Below are 19,184 nucleotides of genomic sequence, written 5' to 3' on the forward strand. Positions count from 1 at the left end.
GACCTCTTCCCTTCTGGAAAAAACCGCAGCCTGAGGTAGGGCAATGGCATAACTCGATAAAAAAGGGAAGGAGGCCGCTGCCCAGGTCATCTGACAGCCTTTCAATGAATCTGTAACTCACTCGTGGAGGCCATCCCCCGTGCATCTGCCCAGGAGGAGGAAGGGGCTGGAGGAAGTGAGAAAAGTGACCTCAGTGCCAGCATCACTTCGCCCCCAGAGCACCAGCCTCTGAAGGGCAGGATATGGCTGGGCTGGGGGCATAAGACCTGAAGTCTGGTCCACGATTGGTCCCTCATGCTCTCTGGCTTTCAGCTCTTCTTATTTATAAAACTGAGGAGCTGAGCTACCATCTTGAGGCCAGTGAAATTCTACAGTCTATCTCCCTGAAGGAGTTTTTCCTTAAAAATTGGATCTCTTAAAATCCAAAAGAGGAGGTTCGTATTAATATTTACACATGGTTGTGAGGCTCATTCCTGGACGTGTCATGACAATATCCTCTCTTCCTGGTGACATACACAAAATGCTGGGTAACAGTACCTGGTATCTGGACGTCTCAGTAGCGCTACTCCTGCCTGCCACCAGCCCCAGCCCCATTCTTGAGCCCCGGGGGCCGATGGGCATGGAGGTCAAAGTGATTGTGGCTTCAACGAAGCAGCAACTCATATGCCCCATCCCACCCTCGGAGTCACATATGCTGTGGGGAGATGCGGTGGTCCCCACCAACAACTTAGCCTCTGAAGCAGCACCACGTGCACATTTTAGGCTGGAAATAAGAAAGAATTTCCTGACAGTACAAATTGCCAAAGAGGAGGGTGGGTAACCAAAGGAGGTTCCAGAATCTCCTCTGGAGATCTTTAAAAACCCGAGATGATCTGACATATCTGAGATGATTTTTTGGCAATCCTGCCAGATGGTCCTGGTGCCTATCTTCCCAGGCATACCCAGTCCTGCCCTTTGCTTTCTCTTTCCTCTCGATATGACAGATGCCTCCTGTATATTTTCTACCCACCGCCCCCCCCGGGGGAAGCACACTTGCTACAATCCCTTAAGGCTTGTTTTCATTCGATTCCTTCCTCCTCACACCTTTCCTTGTTATTTTATGGAGAGCTGGTCAAAGGTCAGAGTTGCCCAGTTACCCACACATAGTTGGGTGGTGGCATCAGATACCCAGGCAAAACAGACCGATGATTCCAATTCCAGCCTAGACTCCAAAGCTGGATGGAAACGGAGAAAATTAGCTGTTGCTAACAATCCACTGTAAATGAAAATATGATCCCAGTAATTGATTTTAAATAGATTTTTTAAAGAATCCTTGGCCGCATTTCATCAAGAATACAGAGTTTCAAAAGCGTTCATTCCAGGGTTAGATTTTTCCCCCCCTTTCTTCTGGCTTAAACCCCAAATGGCCAAGATCCGAGTCTGAATAAACAGTGTGGGTGGTGACTCTTCTGTGAGGCCCAGTAGAGGATGCAACCACTTTCTTATTCGGTTCAGCATTAAATCATGTGAAACTAGCCTGATGACTCCACAGAACTTTTACTCAGTAACAGAAGGCAACACAACATGTCCTGTTTCTCCGCTTCTCAGGGAGAAAAAAAATTAATTCTCCTAACTGCGAAGGTTTAATTATGTATAAAGTTCATTGACCTCACAGGCGGCTGTCAGATGATCTTTCGAAGGCCCGTGAAAGGCATCCCAGGAATGTGGCGATGTGGGCAGAAACCGTGGATTCACGCCACCGAATGCTTTAAACAGGACAGAACCAGCGGCCGTCCAGAAAGCCTCCAGTGCAAACAGAACTTTAGGAGAATCAGTAATTTCATCTCACCTAAGCATTTCTAGGCCTTCAAAAGTGATCGTTACAAATCAGAAGCTCAGGAAAAAATCCCGTAGGGACGGGGTGAAGTGATTCTATGTGCTGGTTCCTGCCGCAGCTGGCTGCAAATGTATGGATTCACAGTGTTCTTTCCCCATTTTAGAGGTAATGCCTTCTGACTTCCCAGCTACTGACACGAAAAGCAAATGAGGAAGCAATCCCATTCATAAATACACCGCGGGGCTTGAAGGAGACAGTAGAGTCAGTGTTTTTTTAGATGGTTTTGATAGAAGACAGCACCCGCCTGTGTCTGCAGTGACTTTATCTATTTGCCAGTAAATGCCCTAAAGTGTGTTCCTCATACACCAAGGCTGCATTTTCCTCTTCGGGCTGAGGGAGAGGAGGGGACAAGCAAGATGAGCTTCCAGAACGTGTCTCCCTCTTCTAGTCCTTACCTGGGGACACCCCTGTCAATTGGAACCCAGGCTACTGTGAAAGCCGGGCACTGAGGAAACCCTTGAGGACATGGAAGGCTGATCTGGGCTCCTTGGTGACAGGAGGCCAGAGCCCCAGGGGATGCTGTCAGGGTGGGGAGTAACTTCAGCGGCCCTGTGACTCAGAAGGAGGAAATAGGAAATATTTCGGCTTTGGTGCTTCCTAAGGTTAAAATTACCTGTTGGGCTCCAGTATCATTTTTCTTTCAGTAGCTTCCTCACCGAAAGCTTTATCCACTTTATCAGTCAAAATACTATGAGTTCAGTGGGGGAAATGTCCCAGGGTTGTGTTCTAACCTAGATAAGCTGCACTCGCTTGGTGGCAGCGTTATTGTTATGAATATAGAGAATGGGTGGCCGGAATTTAGCCAACATTTTGGATCCTCTGATGGCAGCAGAATGGAAAGATTATCACTTGCTTCATTTTTAGATAAACCCGCAATTCCTGAGTCCTTTACCCAAATCGGCCACCTAGATTTTGCATACATAGTGTCAGTCAGCATCCAACTCGCGCTAACTCAATAGATCCTTGGGAAACAGAAAGAGTGGAGTGGGCGCTATTGGTGATACAGAAGTCAGAAAGGGAACCCTGCCCTCAAGCAGGTCACAAATGAAGAGGCAGACATTAACCCCAACTGAAGGATTCGGGAAGGCTTCCCGCGTGGAATCTTCCCGCGTGAGGTGGCATTTGACCCAGACCTTCACCCGAAGCTCCCTTCACACTTGTTGGCTGTGGCCTTCTGAGAGTCACTGAGTCATGCTTATTGATGGCTGGGGGCCTACAGTTGCACCTTGTTTTGAATCCATCTGATATTTGAGGGGTTTCCTGCCAAGATCCCTCCCTTAAGACCCCATACCCTTTAATATTACTTTCTTCAGGGAACAGTAAAGTAAAAAAGAAAAGGAATTCCCTCTGTCTTCCCACTCTGAAGAAGGAAGCCTTCCTTCAAGTCTTTAAAAATTTTCTAGAAATACGATTATCCTCACAGTTACAGAGGAAATATGCTTCCAGATAAAGAAATCTGGACGCTAAGTAATATCCTAAATCATTTCCACCCTTTGGATACTACAATTTATAAAATTCCATGAAGGAAATGACTCTTATTTCTCATGAAGTTCCCACTGGGAAATCATGGGGAGCCACAGCTATGAAAGCGATATCCTTTTTCTTATCCCAATTCCTTCCCTTTGTCCAGGGCCTCCGCCATCTCTGAACTACGCAGCAATTTAGTTCTTTCTCGTCGCATACATGTCGCCAGAGGTGGCAATTTGGGCCCATGACTCGTCTCCGTTACATGGTAAGTTCTTGGACATTAGGGACTGCTTTCTTTTCTTTCTTTTTTTTAATTCCTCAAAAGTTTTTGTATTCCAGAAGTGCAAGATTAATTTAAAACAAGTGACTGATTTAAAAATCATTCTAATTTACTATTTAACAGAATGAAAGAAAAATTATATGGTTATTTCAAGAGATGCAAAAAATATATAAAATCTAACACCCATTATTATAAAATCTCTTAGCCAAACAGGACTAGGAGAGAACGCCTTGAATCTGATGAAGAGCATCGTTCAGTTCCATTTCATATGAGATTGGGAAAGAGACAAGAAATGCCTGTTCTCCCCACCGCTGTTCAACGCGTATTAGTTTTTTTTGTTTTTAATCTATTTTCTTCAAATACAGTTGATTTACAATGCTGTGTTAATTTCTTCTGCATGGCAAAGTGATTCAGTTATACATCTATACTTTTCCATATGCTTTTCCATTATGGCTAATCACAGGATATTGAATATAGTTCCCTGTGCTATACAGTAGGATCTTGTTGTTTATCTGTCCTATATATACTAGTTTGCATCCGCTAATCCCAAACTCCCAATCCATCCCTCCCCCACCCAGCCTCCCCCTGCTTTCTTCATCTCTACATTTCTCACATTTCTTTAACAAAGTTGGTGTTCACTGAACAAATGAATAAATGAATGAGTGAGCAAATAAATATCATAGAGATGTCTCTGACGGGTTGGAAAACTTTCAGTAAAGGACCAGAGAGCAAAGGCATCTGGTCTCTATTGTAACTATTCAACTCTGCTGTTATAATAGGAAAACAGCCACAGATAATCTATAAGCAAATGAGTATGGCTGTATTCCAATAAAACTTTATTTAAAAAAACAAGTGGCAAGCCAGATTTGGCCCACAGGCCATAGTTTTCTGAGTCCTCATCTATGGTGCTTATCTTTGCCATACATCTCAGTATATTCTTTAAAGTTTCATATGGCACCTGTACTTTTCAATAATTAGATGTAAACATTCAAGAGTTGTTTTGGAACTCCACATTAATGAATTCATTAAAAACAAAAAACAAAAAAATAGGAAAGCACGTACAGAAATTAGCTGTTACTCCAAGTAAGAGCTTGGAGTCACTTATTTTGTATATTGTACGCCTTTAACAGGAACAATTCTTATTCCCCAAATGAGGGTAGCAGTTTTGCCATTTACATCATGAGTATTGAGTAAACTTGATATGAGATCTCAGAGTTACTGGGTGAAGGGTCTGGTGCTGGGGCATGGTGAACTTGACACTTTCCTGGAAGGGTGAATAAATGCCCCCCCTGCAACCCAGCAAAACCGCCATTCCTGTTCTCCACCACATCATCTGGTCTCTGATTTTACTGCTAAAATCCTTCCAAAGGTTATTAATGCAGAGGATACGCCTTTCTCTTGATGACCCTCTGGAAAACATCCAGCTACAAAGAGCACAACAGAATCTGAAAAGCCCAGCAAACACACAGAGTAGTAGGGGGCAGCTACGAGAATTTGATGGAAACAAGATGTCCAGCTTGTCACCCGGCCTGATTTGAGAGTGCCCTGCCCGTCATTACTCTTTGCCTCACTATCAGCCCACCTTTTGTGTGTGATACAGTTTTGTTTTGTTTTTTAATCTGCAATCTATTTATTTATTTATTTGGCCGCACAGCATGTGGGATCTTAGTTCCCCAACCAGGGATCGAACCCACGCCCCCTGAAGTGGAAGCACGGAGTCCTCACCAGTGGACCGCCAGGTAAGTCCCAATAGGGTGTTTTTAAAAAGGATTTGGATTTGAATTATGGTGTAAACTCAAAGGATGCTAAGTGCTAAGGTCAATTGCTTGGTTTGGAAAAATTCAACTAGCGCTTTTCGAGGTATGACGAAACGCACAGCAAACAACATAGCAATGAGCACCCCCAGCTGACAATCCGTGAGACGGGCTGCTCTCAGGTGGGGATCTCCAGACTGCACCAGTCATTGCCAGGGTGTCGTGTACCCTTCTAGAGATTTCTTGAAAGAAAGAAAAATGAAATTGGAGCCTTTCCCTTATGCCAAGCGTCTCCTCAACACCCAGACCACACAAGTAGAAAGACTCTGTGCCTTAAGAAAATCAGACCCTCTGACTCGCAAATGGAAGGTAGCATCGCAGGTGTCAAAGTATTGAGTTCAAATCTACCACGTACCAAGTTCAAGTCATCTACGTGACTTGAGGCAAATGATCTGATGTTACTGTAACTTGCCCTAACTTTCAACACAGGGCTAGGACATCCACATTATAGAGGAGAAGGCTGGGAAACAGGGGATACTCTTGTTTCTGGCCCGATTTATTTCAGCAAGTGCTTGCGTTGGAGAGTGGAAAATGAATATGCCACAGATTCTGAGCACAAGGAGCTGGTGATCATCACTTACTGCTTGTCTGCAACACTCCAGAGCCACCAGGCCTGTTATCAGTCACTCTGACTGCAACATCCCCACCCCCACCCGCCGCTGCCAAACACTGAGGCCACTGTCATCGTCATTCAGAACGGAGCTCTAGCGAACAGCATCGCGTGCGTGAAGTGATATCATTTATACAAACTTAATTTCTATTTGATACAATTCCAAATTGTTGACAACATATGTGGCAGTGGCACGTGCAAAGCCCATTGCGATCTTGGCTGGGAGTAATATGCATAAAAATAAAGACAAGAGGGCTTCCCTGGTGGCGCAGTGGTTGAGAGTCCGCCTGCCGATGCAGGGGACACGGGTTCGTGCCCCGGTCCGGGAGGATCCCACATGCCGCGGAGCGGCTGGGCCCGTGCGCCATGGCCGCTGAGCCTGCGCATCCGGAGCCTGTGCTCCGCAACGGGAGAGGCCACAACAGCGAGAGGCCCGCGTACCGCAAAAAAAACATAAAAAAAAATAAAGACAAGAGTTAAAAAGAGGGAACACGTGGAGTAGACCCTGAGCGGGGAGTGGAAAGGTAGCTACTGCGAAATTTCCCAAAGGTTGTTGACAATAATGGAGGGCAACCTCCTCCATCTTAGTTATGACAACCTTCCGGTAGCGTGGATCAGGTCCCTGATGTCCCTCAAGGGAAAAATCTCAGAACGTGAAGTATAAACGTCTCGGCCTCCTGCTGTGCAGACTGGGTGAGGAGGAAAGGTGACGTGTGAGAGTGGAGACTGGGACCCTTTACTCACAACGCTCTTTGGCTTCCTCTCAGGGAAACGGAGAACGGGCCTACCTACAGGGAACACTTGATCTCTATTCCCTTTGTTCATTTTTTTTTTTAATTTTATTTTATTTATTTATTTTTACACAGTAGGTTCTCATTAGTTATCTATTTTATACATATTAGTGTATACATGTCAATCCCAATCTCCCAATTCATCCCACAACCACCCCTGCCCCCATCACTTTCCGCCCTTGGTGTCCATACTTTTGTTCTCGACATCTGTGTCTCTATTCCCTTTAAACCAGCCTCTTGGGCTGTGCCTACAGGATACAAACAAGTGACTCAAGGGAAAAAAAATAATACTTAGGTCAGGGACTCATCTGACAAATTTGAAGTTCAATCTAGCATCGAGACAGATGCTCTTCATCTCTTCTGAGGCTTCACAAGAACTTATCTGCTCCTTGCTTCTGGTCTCCAGCTTCTTTAATACTGAAAAATTCTACTTGAAATACGAAATCTTTAAAGAGTCCGTCTGGAGATTTCCAGAGGTTTTGTTTAGCAAAGTAAATGGGCTCCTCTGATTAGTGTGTCTAGAACAATCCAGGTAAAATGTCCTTTAAATCTATCATTCTAAAGTTAGCTTCCAAGGAATGCTACTGCAGCATCAAGAAACAGGACCATATGAGTTATTTCATCAGATCAGACCCTGGCAGCATTCTGGGCAAAGCAAACAGAAAATCTCGAGGAAAAAAAGAAACTTTCAGAGCCCGCTTCGGGCCCCCTCGCATTCCTTTTTTAAGCATTACAAGATTGATCCTAGGCCACAGATGCAGCTTTTGGATGTCAGATGCAGGCAGATGTTTTCCCTTAAATCCGTTGTCTCTCCCTCAATCTGTTTATAGCTGTTTCCCTTTCGGCCTGCACCTCAAGTTCTCGTTAGCTGCACGTCCTAAAGTTTTCTTCCCTCCACATACAAAGGGGCATCTTTCTATAATTTCTTCTCTTTTCTATAAGGAATACATCCACTCATGAGGTAACCTGTATACCCACGACCGGTGTGTTTCCTTACTCGGCCATCTTCAAGAAATATTTTACTAGAAGTCCCCTATAGCTTAAGTCCCCAAAGTTACGTGGCATCAAAAAGGGTTTTATTCTTAGAAGTAAACTATTGAGGTCACATGACTGGTCTTAGCCTTTTAAATCAACTAACGGGCTCCCTTGCTAAGGTTGGGCTTATTTATTCAAACCTGTGGTTTTTTGTTCTGGGCTTATACATGCTCTTCCTACAAGTCAGACCAAGGATCCCCATTGGTAAGTCAATTATGCAGATTCCATGGCAGCCAAACCAAGCGATAGATTTCAGAGATTTATCCGACCTCTCTCACTGCAGATTCATCCAGAATATGATCCAGACGAGAAGCAGGATACCGTCTGCTATTTCTCATACACGAAAGTGCCATGAGACAAAGGGAGTTTCTTAGAGGTGATGGAATAGTTCTGTATCCTGATGGCAGTGGTAGTAGCTACAGGAATCTGGACACGGGGTAAAGTACCCATACACGCACACACACAAACGAGCACATGTAAAAACTGGCGAAATCCAAATAAGGCCTGGAGATTATAGTAATGTCAATTTCCTGGTGTTGCTAATGTATATACTATAAACATTATACTCTATGCCATGGTTATGCAAGATGTTACCATTGGGGGAAGCAAGGTGAAGGGTACATGGGACCTCTCTGTGCTATTTTTGCAACTTCTTGCGTCTATATTTACTGCACAATAAAAAGTTTAAAAAGTGCCATGAGAAAGTTCGTGTTTGTCTGGCAGTAGCTTGCGCAACTTCGCCTAATTGTTTTTGAAGTTCTAGGCTGCTTCTTTTTCTAGTCAGAGGATTTTAAAGGATTTCCTACGACTTTTCTCTAAGAAGCCTACTGTATAGCACAGAGAACTATACTCGATATTTTGTAATAACCTATAAGGGGAAAGAATCTGAAAGAGAATACATATATATGATATATATGTATATATGTATGTATAGCTGAATCACGTTGCTGTACACCTGAAACTAACACAACACTGTAAATCAACTATACTTTAACAATAACCACAACAGAAAAGAAACGAAGTCAACCTAGCTTCTGATCTGCAGCCTGTCTGAATAAGAGAGCTGGGGGCGTGGGGAGGGGTAACTAGGTTTCTGAAAGCTTCCTACTGGATTCAGCACGTTGTGTATTATGACCAGGAGTCCAATAAGACAGCGTCCTTCTGTTGTTTCCTGGGTATTCCCAATGACACAGGGGTTTAAAGAGCAATCAGGTCGTAGCCTCAAGCGGCAAACATACACTTGAGGTCACCGGATAAGGAACAGGGAGGGAGGGGAGAGGGGTGGAACCGGGCCAAGATTTTGTTCTTCCTTCTGTCTCCAGAAGTTTCCCCCAGGACGTTTATGGCTCCTCCTCAACTTACAGGGCTGGGGTCCAACAACATCTCCAGGGACGCTCCCATCTAAACCAGTCCACCTCTCCCTACTTACCTGGCGTTACTCTTGATGTCTACGGGCTCCTAACTTTCTGGTTTACTTATGTATTATCTGTATCTCTGCCTTCACACATGAGCTCCATAAGAAGCCTGTGGCTTCTGTTCACCGGTGAATCCCAACACCAAGGAAAGTACAGTGGGTATTTGTTGACTGAATGACTGAAGGGTGAATGAAACATCTCCAAAGCAAAGGTCCATTCTTAGACTGTGGCAATTCTCAAACCCACAGGTCATTATAAAATGACACAGAAATCATTCAGGCTGATTTATGGATGTCAGGGTCATTCTGTTTGGCTAAGAGAATAAACATGACAAAAATGTGACTGATGTTTTTAAAGTGAGCAGCTGAGTTTCAAGAGCCGTGGGGATCCCAACGAAAAGGCATGATTTCCTGTCGAATTTTCTCTCTGAGGCTGAAAGAGACCAGTAGTTGGTAAATAGATGGGGAGATAGGAACAAACGTGTATCTAAACACACACACACACACACACACACACACACACACACACATTTTCTCGTCTTCAGTGATGTAATGGGATCTTGGTACTTCCTATACCTGAAGTGAATGGGGAGTCCTCTCTACCAGGGGCAGGGCAGAAAAGTACCAGTGAGACAGGTGTGCAGAGCACATGTGGGCAGAAAGAAGGGAGAAAGAACCCCTTTCTTTCTCACAGTACCAGTGAGATACTGAGAAACACGTGAGACACAAGAGTCGGGAGAGGTCAGGAGTGAGTCCAGAGCTGTCCTCCCCTGAAACACGTCACACCCCGGTTCAAAGCAGGAGAGGCTATGGACACCCACCATGCCCAAGATGTCCGAAGAAAACTCTTAGAGGGTTGTGTTTTTAGAGTTGGTGAAATCTTTAAAATAAATGAGTGACTTTACATGCATCTGCTTCAGTGAGAAAAAAAACTCCCCCCAAAAGACCCCTCAAAATCGTGGGAATAAGAAACAAGGAGGCCAATGACCCCTTCACTTGAAAAGTCTCCTTGAAGCCAAAGCAGCCTGAAGTCCGTCTTCTGATACCAAAGTCAGCCTGTGCTGACTCCCCTTCATTTCACGCTTCTCTTAAAAGAAAACAGGCCGGACTGTTTCAGTAAATAACAAAAGGTCAAGAGAAACGCTATTCACAACATGAGCAAAATAACGGCACAACCTGCCAAAATGTTTCCTAAGGCCTGACCGGCGGAACAATCCAGCGGTGAAACAGTCCACAGATCTGACTGTGAGAGGCTGAAAGGCTCATCTCAGTAAAATCTGCTACGAGGCCCTAGTTCGCATTTCATCCAGTAGAAAGGCACAGGCAGGTGATGCCATCAGGTTCAACCGACGTTTAAGCACCACGCCTCGCGTAAAGGAATCGGTTGCCTATGGCGTTGTTTGTTCTTACAGGCTCCTCTCCTTGGATTATATTTTGACGTGAGAGCCGAGTGTCAATGAGATGGTGAAACAACCGGGCACCGGTGGCCTCTGTGTCCGCGTGTTCCACATCCGAGATTCCCCCAACTGCACGTGGAAAATATTCCGAAAGAAAGATCCAGAGAGTTCCAAAAAGCAAAACATGGATCTGCCGTAGGCTGGCAACTGTTTACACAGCCTTCACACTGTATTAGGTATCATAAGTAATTTAGAGAGGATTTTAAGTGTTTAGGAGGATGTGGCAGGTTATATACAAACACTAGGCCATCTTATATAAGGGACTTGAACATCCTCTGATTTTGGTTCCGTGGAGGGGTCCTGAAACCAATCTCCCCGAGGGATGACTGTCCTCAAAAAAGCTCAGAGTCAATTTTGTAAAATCTCCTGAATGAACTTCCAACTGGTTTGACTCCAGTTGGGCACCGAACGTTCATTTTCCCTTTGGAATTCCTCTAATGTGAACAGAACAAAAAAATACCATTATAAGAGTTTTAGAGAAAGAGAAAAATACACACAAGGCATAAACCAGGACTCCTCACCCTCAGGATGCTGCCTCAACTGATTCTGCCTCAGCAACCTGCTGGGATACTGTCTTTCAGGCCATTCCTGCAGCAGCCATGCCACCAATGCCACACTTGAAGCCCGGTCACCAGACTTGCTGCAGTGACGGGATCTTACTCATCTCTGGCCTCCACGGGGCCTTGCAGTTGGTCAACACTCAGTATATACTCAGCTCAGCAGGTTGAGTCAATGGTACCTGTGTTCTACCACATTCCTGGTTTAAGACCATAGAGCAGCGTTTTGCAAAATACCTCCCATGAAATACTAGTCCAGCAAGAGGTTACCTGGGTGCAAAATAATTCTGATTTTATGATGAAATACATTTTGGAAAAGCTTCAGACTATATTCCCCCATTTCAGAGTCAGAAAGCATTCGAGCAGCATTTCCCATGTGATTTTCCGAAAGCTTTTCTCAATTCATACATGTCACCGTCTTGAGGAACTAGTGTTTTGTAGAGGACGTACTGGGGAATTCGACTTCAGAGCAATTTCGGATTCATGTCTAATCACAACTCATCTGTCCTTAAGTCTAATTGACTCTTCCTTCGCGATACGTTATTGTGGTCGATCCTGCCCATTTAACACCCTCTTGTGAGTTTCCTCCTCTTTAACCTATTGCTTCATAATATCATCGACTCACAGAAGGTCAGATCTGGAAGTGATCTTAGAAAAGAATCGCAGAGTAAAGGTCAACCCCTGAATTTAACAGAGCTGTTAACCAAGGCCCCTACTGTGAAGGGACCGGCCAGAGACGTCACAGTACAACACAGTTTGGCTCTCTAAAGGCAAGGGTGGTTTCAGGCACCTATGCTCTGCCGTCGAGGTACACTGCAGTCAGGGCTTACAGCAGCAGGTCCCCACTGGGGGAGAGAAGGAGAGGGAAGCAGGGAAGTCTTAGAGAACCCTCCGAATGCCATACACTTCCACCGCCATCCTCCCACTTAACTCTTAAACAGGTCCTGTCTCAAAAATTTCAACAACTCCTGGGTCAGGTATTTGAAAGACGAGGCAGTTCAAGGCCACACAGTAAGCAAGAAACTGTGCCAGGGTTTGAGCCAAGAACAGTCTGACTCCAAAACACATCCTCCTGCTAGTGTATTACACTCCCTCCACAAAGAGGCCCTCAAGAAAAGCATGTGGAATTACATACAAAACCAGGAATTTGCATATCTGAAATTAGTGGCAGAGACTATGGCCAGTGCTGCAAGGAAGAAAGAACACACAGCAAGACTTTGTTCCATCAAAAGACTCTATCACTTGTGAATGTGAAGGAGAGAGTGAATTTCTGAATTCACTGTTAACGAAATGAAAATTTTTTTAATTAATGAAAATTGAACCAACTGAATCAAGTAATGAGAACTACATTCTGCTAGTATTGACTATCACACACAATATATTTGCAAAGTTTTGCACGACCACTTAACGTTAGAAGTTACTGGCTTCTCTCATTAACTGTTTGGTTATAGTTCATGAAATCTACGATGGGCACAAGCCCAGTTACTACGATAATGATGGTGGTGGTGACATATTTTCATTTTATATCAAAAACATACACTCTTCAAAACTCTTATAGTTCTAATGAAGAAAGAAGGCTTTCAGATATAATCAACTGATAAATATGAGTGTACTTTCTCACATTCGTTTCTCAGGAATCTAAATTTAAAAATTCAAAAACTTTTTATTTGCATTTTTGAGGTATTTTGAACACTAATAAGTGATTTTTCCACTTACTAGTGGAAGTAGTGTCTATGGGGGAGCTTCTGAAGCTACATGTGGTCCATAAGTCCAAGGAGTAAAAATGACAACAATAAACTGACAACAAATAATAATAGTCACAAATCCATGAAAAATCAAATTAGACAAAATACTGGCCTGGGAGGATTTATATTGCTCTTTATAATAATCAGTGTGCAACTCAGCTTATGGATAACGTGGAGTTTCCATATTGGTAGAAGGGGAAATTTTTAATTTTAGTACATAAAAGTCAACCACGACTGTGTAACCTTAAGAAAAAGAATGACTAAGGAGGGTATTTTATACTTGAATGTCAAGATACATTTTTTAGTCAGTGTTAGATAGTGCACTCATTAGGTTTACCACCTGGAGATTTTTTAAAAAGACAAAAATGAGTTACAAGAGTGAATTTATGCCTCTACCAATCTTTTATCCTTCAAATATGAAAAATGCTAGTTTTTCTTATATCTCTAAAAAGTCATCCATGAGATCTTAGTTCACTAAGATTATTAGATATAAGAAGCAAAAATTTACAAGGAAACAGAATTTGTTAAATCTTGATCATTCGTGTCATAGTTTATCGACAGAAAATTTACTTACAAGCAAATTGACAACACCTACTCTATCACTTGCTTCATTAACATTCCAAACACACTTTATTTATTCATTTTATGGACAAGTCATGTCTTAGTGGGAAAGCGCCTATACCACATGCCGCAACTAAGGAGTCCATGAGCAGCAACTAAGGAGCCCGCCTGCCGCAACGGAGGCCAGGCACAACCAAAATAAATAAATAAAAGTTAAAAAAAAAAAGTAGTATTTAGGGACTTCCCTGGTGGTCCAGTGGCTAAGGCTCTGCACTCCCAATGCAGGGGGACTGGGTTCGATCCCTGGTCGGGGAACTAGATCCTACATGCATGCCGCAACTAAGAGCTCGCATGCTGCAACGAAGGTCAAAGATCCTGCGTGCTGAAACTAAGACCCAGTGCAGCCAAATAAATAAATTGATTTTTTTAATAAAGTAGTATTTACTTCCTCCCATATCCAAGTAAATTTGAACGGGTCAGTTCTGTGTAGGTCCGGCACAGAGAAGTTCTGCTTAGGAAATCTATCAGATCTAGTTCCAGAAGAAAAGAGGTACAGCAGGTAGAAATTAAGAAGGAAGCAGAATAGGCAAAATAAATAGCTTCCTAGCATCTGCTATTTCAGATCTGTTTTTCTTTACATGAATGCATAGACAACAGTTACCAATTCTATAAACAAAACCATATTTTAATGGCAAATAGAATCATCCCTGGAGGAAAACACAGTTCCTTGTTTCCCTCATGGTGAAAATAACAATAGCTGTCACTGACATAGGGTTTAGGGCATGCCAGGCACTGTTCTAAGCTCTTGACTCACATTAACTCACAACAGCACTTATGAGGAGGTGTTATTATTATAATTGGCACTTTGCAGATGAGCAAAAGGAAACACCGAGAACTGGGTCGAAAAGGGCAGAGCTGAGGCTTGAATCCAGGCAGGCTGTCTTGGGTCCATGTTGCTAAGACCTGCCACCAACTACGGAGCTTAAGCTGGGTTTCCTATTCTGACATGCTTGCATAAGAAGTACATTCAAAGTAGTTAATAATCACGTCCCATATAAAAATATATATACAAGAAAGGGTTAAAATATTCTGTGATTCTAGCACTACATCGCATAACTGGGTCAGCCTAATCACTGGAGAGAAGGAGGTTTCTAAGTGCTCTTTCCAAACATCAGTGACCGGGGCAAACCAAACGTCCCTAAGAACATCAGCCGTTTACAGTAGAAATTTGGGGAGAAAACTATTTGAGGTGAACATTAGAGACTTCTGTTATTATAACGATTTGATTATTTCTTTGACCTTCTAGATGTGAATAATTGAATAATTTAATTGCTAGAGTTAAAGACTTGTCTGTTTTTTAGGAAAACGAGATTTTTATCTGGGATTCCCCAGTATATTAGAAAGATGATTCTTAGTATAATTGTGGGCAAGAAGGAAATAATATACATATTTGTGGCTATGAGCAGCTAACCAGAAAAAAAAAAAAAAAAAAAAAAAGGAAAGAAAGAAACTGTCTGGACTTGCACAGTTCCAAAAACTACTGAATGTTTTCTTTTTTTTTTCTACCTACTAAGCATTTCTTTCCTATCAAGGAGGATTCAGTTCCCACCTGTGTCTTTTACATTTTTGAAATACATATAAAGTTAATGTTTATTTTCCACCCACTGAAAGCTTGTTTAAATTATTCTGTCTTTGGGCTTTACTTTTAGGAGTTACAATTGGTTTGGCCAGCTTTGGCGTGAGAGAAAGCTTCCTTTTATGTGCAGCAAATTCTCGACTATTTAGAATGTTTGCTTCGGAGATGAAGTGATGCCTGGTGGTTTTTCTACTTTATAACAATTCCCATGTACAACATGACTGGACAAAAACTAAAATGTGCTTGCACTGAATTCCGTCTTTCTTTGATGAGTACGTCTCATAATTGGGATCAGGATAATCAATGCCAGTTTGTTTTTCTGAATAGTCCAATGTTATGTGAAACTTCCCAATGTTTGTATTATGAGTTAATACATATATTCCAAATATGGGTTGTGGAAAAGATGCAATATGAGGTGGTCCAAACCTTTGAGTTGCACTGTCTTCATTCTGCACGCTAAGAATTTGACTTCAACTCCAGTGAAGATCGTTATCTTCAGGTAGCTTGCCACAAGGCACCATCCTGACAGCACACCTGTGGCACATTCCCTGGATTTCAGCAAAAACCATGCGATGGGAACAAAAAGACAGCGAGGGATGAGGTCTTCCAAAGGTCACGTGGAACTCAGGCAGAGGCGAAACGCAGAGGAGCAGAATGCGAAGCTACTGAGGCTTGCCCTACCTGTACCTGGATCTGGTCCTCAGGTTGAGGACCCCGGCTGCTGAGTGCTTAGACCCGAAGAGCATTTGGTTGCAAGTCTGATTCCTTTTGGGGGCGTTTGGATGAATCAAAGTACATACAGTGGGAAAGTCTGGTCTGATCCTCTGCTTTCATTGTTTTCATCACTTTCCCATTTTACTGATGGCGCAGCTGAGGTTCAAAAGAGCCAACGGCCACAGAGCTAGAGCAGTGTAAGGCCAGCGCCTGTCACCTTTTTCAGCTCCATAAATTATAGCCAGATCTTCTCCGTAGTATCTGGTACTGGTCACCAATGAAACAGGGTGGTAATGAGGACTGCTCGATCTAGGCCGTTACTCCTAATAAACAGACCAGACCAAGCTCGGTGATGCTGTGAGTTTAGAGCCCCTTCCCCCTCCACGTGGGCTGGGTTGCCCTCAGGAGCACGACAGCCAGCTCTCCCTCCATCTCTTGGAGCGTCGAAACCTCCAGGGACACAACTCTGTGCTTCTACTTGGAAAGCCATGCTTGATTCATTCGTTCAACTGTCAGTTGTTCAGTTCTTCAAAAACCAAAATGGTCTAGTGTGAATCCTGCAAGTCGAGAATATGGACTCAAAGAGACACCACTTGCTAGCCAGGATGGGCAATGTGGTTTCAAGAGACTGGACTTCCTTTTCTCACTTTGCAACTGACTTGTTGAGTAAACTTAGCCTACTCGCGTCTTAACTTGGTCTACCTTGGATTTCCCCTGTGTAAAAAATGTGGGAAGACAATGTCTAACTGCTTCTCAGGGATGTTGTAAAGATCACCTAATCAGTGTTCTAAACCACATGGTCCTAGGGCAGTACAATGTGCTATACGTTACCCTCACTATGATGGTCTGTGGTCGGTTATGGGCACACACACCAACATTTCTTCCCAAAAAGAAAAACAAAAACAAAAAAACCTCACAGCAAGAAATTAATTCTGTTCTTATTTGAGGGACTTCACAAAATGTCATATTAAAAACACTAACATTCTGAAAACTAAATTCAATTGTATGTAACAAGGGAACATACTAAAACCTTGCAATGGTGATATTCAATCTACAAGTGCTTCAAGGAGAGAAAGAACTTAACCAGGTGGTTAATTAATCAAATTTATTTAATGGGACAAATATAGTTGGTAATCTCATTCTGTTTTAGGTTGCGTTTAGTTTAAGAATACTATAAAAATGCTGTCATTGTGTAACCATCGAATACTTAAGTTTGCCAGCTACAGAACCTCAGTTACAAAATGACACTGGGAGAACAGAGGTGGGCAGATACAGTTTTGTGACCACTTTATGGAAAAAGAAACTAAGGCAGGGTTAGAGGGTGACTCACTCAAGGGCCACATACAAGTGCTAGATCTGCATATGTGGACTTAAATCCCTTCCACCTGTTTGCTCTCATGCTCAACACCCACATTTATGAGTTGGCTCTGGTGGCCTGGACTAGGGGTACACAGTTAGGGATACAGGGATTGATTTCTAGCTTGGGGTCACAGAATAGGGAGCACAACCTTATCACCCCATATGGAGCCTGTCCCTAGGAACTGAGTGTTTTTCATAGCAGGTGCTAATGAACCAACCTAGCCAGCCAAGAATAAGTGGAGAAATTAACAGTTATATTCAGGGGCTTCCCTGGTGATGCAATGGTTAAGAATCTGCCTGCCAATGCAGGGGACAGCACAGGTTCGAGCCCTGGTCCGGGAAGATCCCACATGCCGCGGAGCAACTAAGCCCGTGCGCCACAACTACTGAGCCTGCGCTCTAGAGCCCGCGAGCCACAGCTACTGAGCCCGCGCGCAGCAACTACAGAAGCCCGTGTGCCTAGAGCCCGTGCTCCGCAACAAGAGAAGCCACTGCAATGGGAGGCCCGCTCATCGCAACTAGAGAAAGCCCGCGCGCAGCAACGAAGACAAAAATAAATAAATAAAATGTATGTAAAAAAACAGTTACATTCAAACATCCATTAAAATGAAACGTGTGTCCGTGAAACAAGGTTGATCTAGGATACCCTCCATCCAGTCTGGTTTTACCAGTCTAAACAAAATGGGGAAAATAGGGAAGGTAGTGATTTGTTTTTAAAGTTAAATTCATTCCATTTAAAATAGTGTAATTTATTCTAAGATTATGCCCTTCCTATTTTTGGTGTTAAATAGTCTTTATTTTACCAGCGAGAGTAAATAGTAGCTGATTTCTTAATATCCCAACTTGGCAAAATAAGAAGTTAGCACCTCTGTATTGGCCCTTAAATAGAAAAAGTAAAATAAAAAGACTTTTGAAATTCACAGGTTTGGCTAGCTCTGCCTGAGAATGAGTTACCTACTGTTAGAAACTCTTAAAGAGCAGAGACCCATAAAGAGTGGGTATTATTTCATGTGATCAAATGTTTCCTAATAAGGCACAAAGCTTCATTTCAACCTGTAACGCAAAAGGATTTCAAGCGTACTAATGGAGTTTCCAAACTAAGCTAGAAAAGTATGCTGCCATCTAAAATCAAATGAAACGTAGATTCTAAAGTACTATAAAACACACACATTGTCATTCTTCAAAAGGTAGAAAGCATTTTCGTTAAAACCCAGAGGGCATACAAAGACAATATAATCCAACAGACACAGGCATAATAATAAAGAATGAAAACTGTTTACTGGTTTTCCACTTGTAGATCCTCTCTATAGAAGCTATAGACAAACACCGATTCTGCATCTGTGGACAGATGGCAAAGGATTTAACCATTCAGTTAACCCAAAAGAACCCAGGTCTTACCAACCTTGGCACTAGTTGACAGAGGCTGGCAGGTGGGAGAGGGCAAGGGAGTCAGAAGAGCTAATGTTCTCAGTTTTTAATGGATCATTAAGCGATAATCTCTCTGATTAATGGAATAAGAAATGAAGACTGTGTTTGAAATGTTAAGCACTGTCCTTTGAGGTGAGGGACTGGGAAGGATGACATAACCGTGGAGGGAAGACGCTGGTGGGAGAAATGGGGCTGATTAAGGCAGAGAAAAGCCATTTACCCTGGAACGAAGTTAACAAAACCAAATGTTTACAAACTGCGAAAGAGTGGCGTTAGGGGTTGAATTGTGTCCCCTTTTGATACATTCCAGTCCTAACCCTGGTACCTGCCAATGTGACCTTTTTTTGGAAATGGAGCCTTTGCAGATGTAATCAAATTAAGATGAGGTCCTGGAGTGGCCTCTAATCCAATGACTGGTGCCCTCACAAGAAGCGGGAAAC

General features: G+C 43.1%; 1 protein-coding gene and 1 pseudogene across 1 annotated transcript in view; both read right to left on the minus strand.

Annotated features, from left to right (window-relative positions):
- LOC111180277 (proteasome activator complex subunit 1 pseudogene) overlaps nt 1–134 on the minus strand; it is a 47,970-nt pseudogene extending 47,836 nt beyond the window's left edge.
- The window catches only part of BCL2 (BCL2 apoptosis regulator), a 185,851-nt gene that overhangs the window by 103,998 nt on the left and 62,669 nt on the right, over nt 1–19,184 (minus strand). The window lies entirely within an intron of this gene.

Source organism: Delphinapterus leucas, chromosome 14, assembly GCF_059928025.1.
Source record: "Delphinapterus leucas isolate spDelLeu-1000000601 "Yukka" chromosome 14, BTC_Dleu_Yukka2, whole genome shotgun sequence".
NCBI lineage: Eukaryota > Metazoa > Chordata > Mammalia > Artiodactyla > Monodontidae > Delphinapterus > Delphinapterus leucas.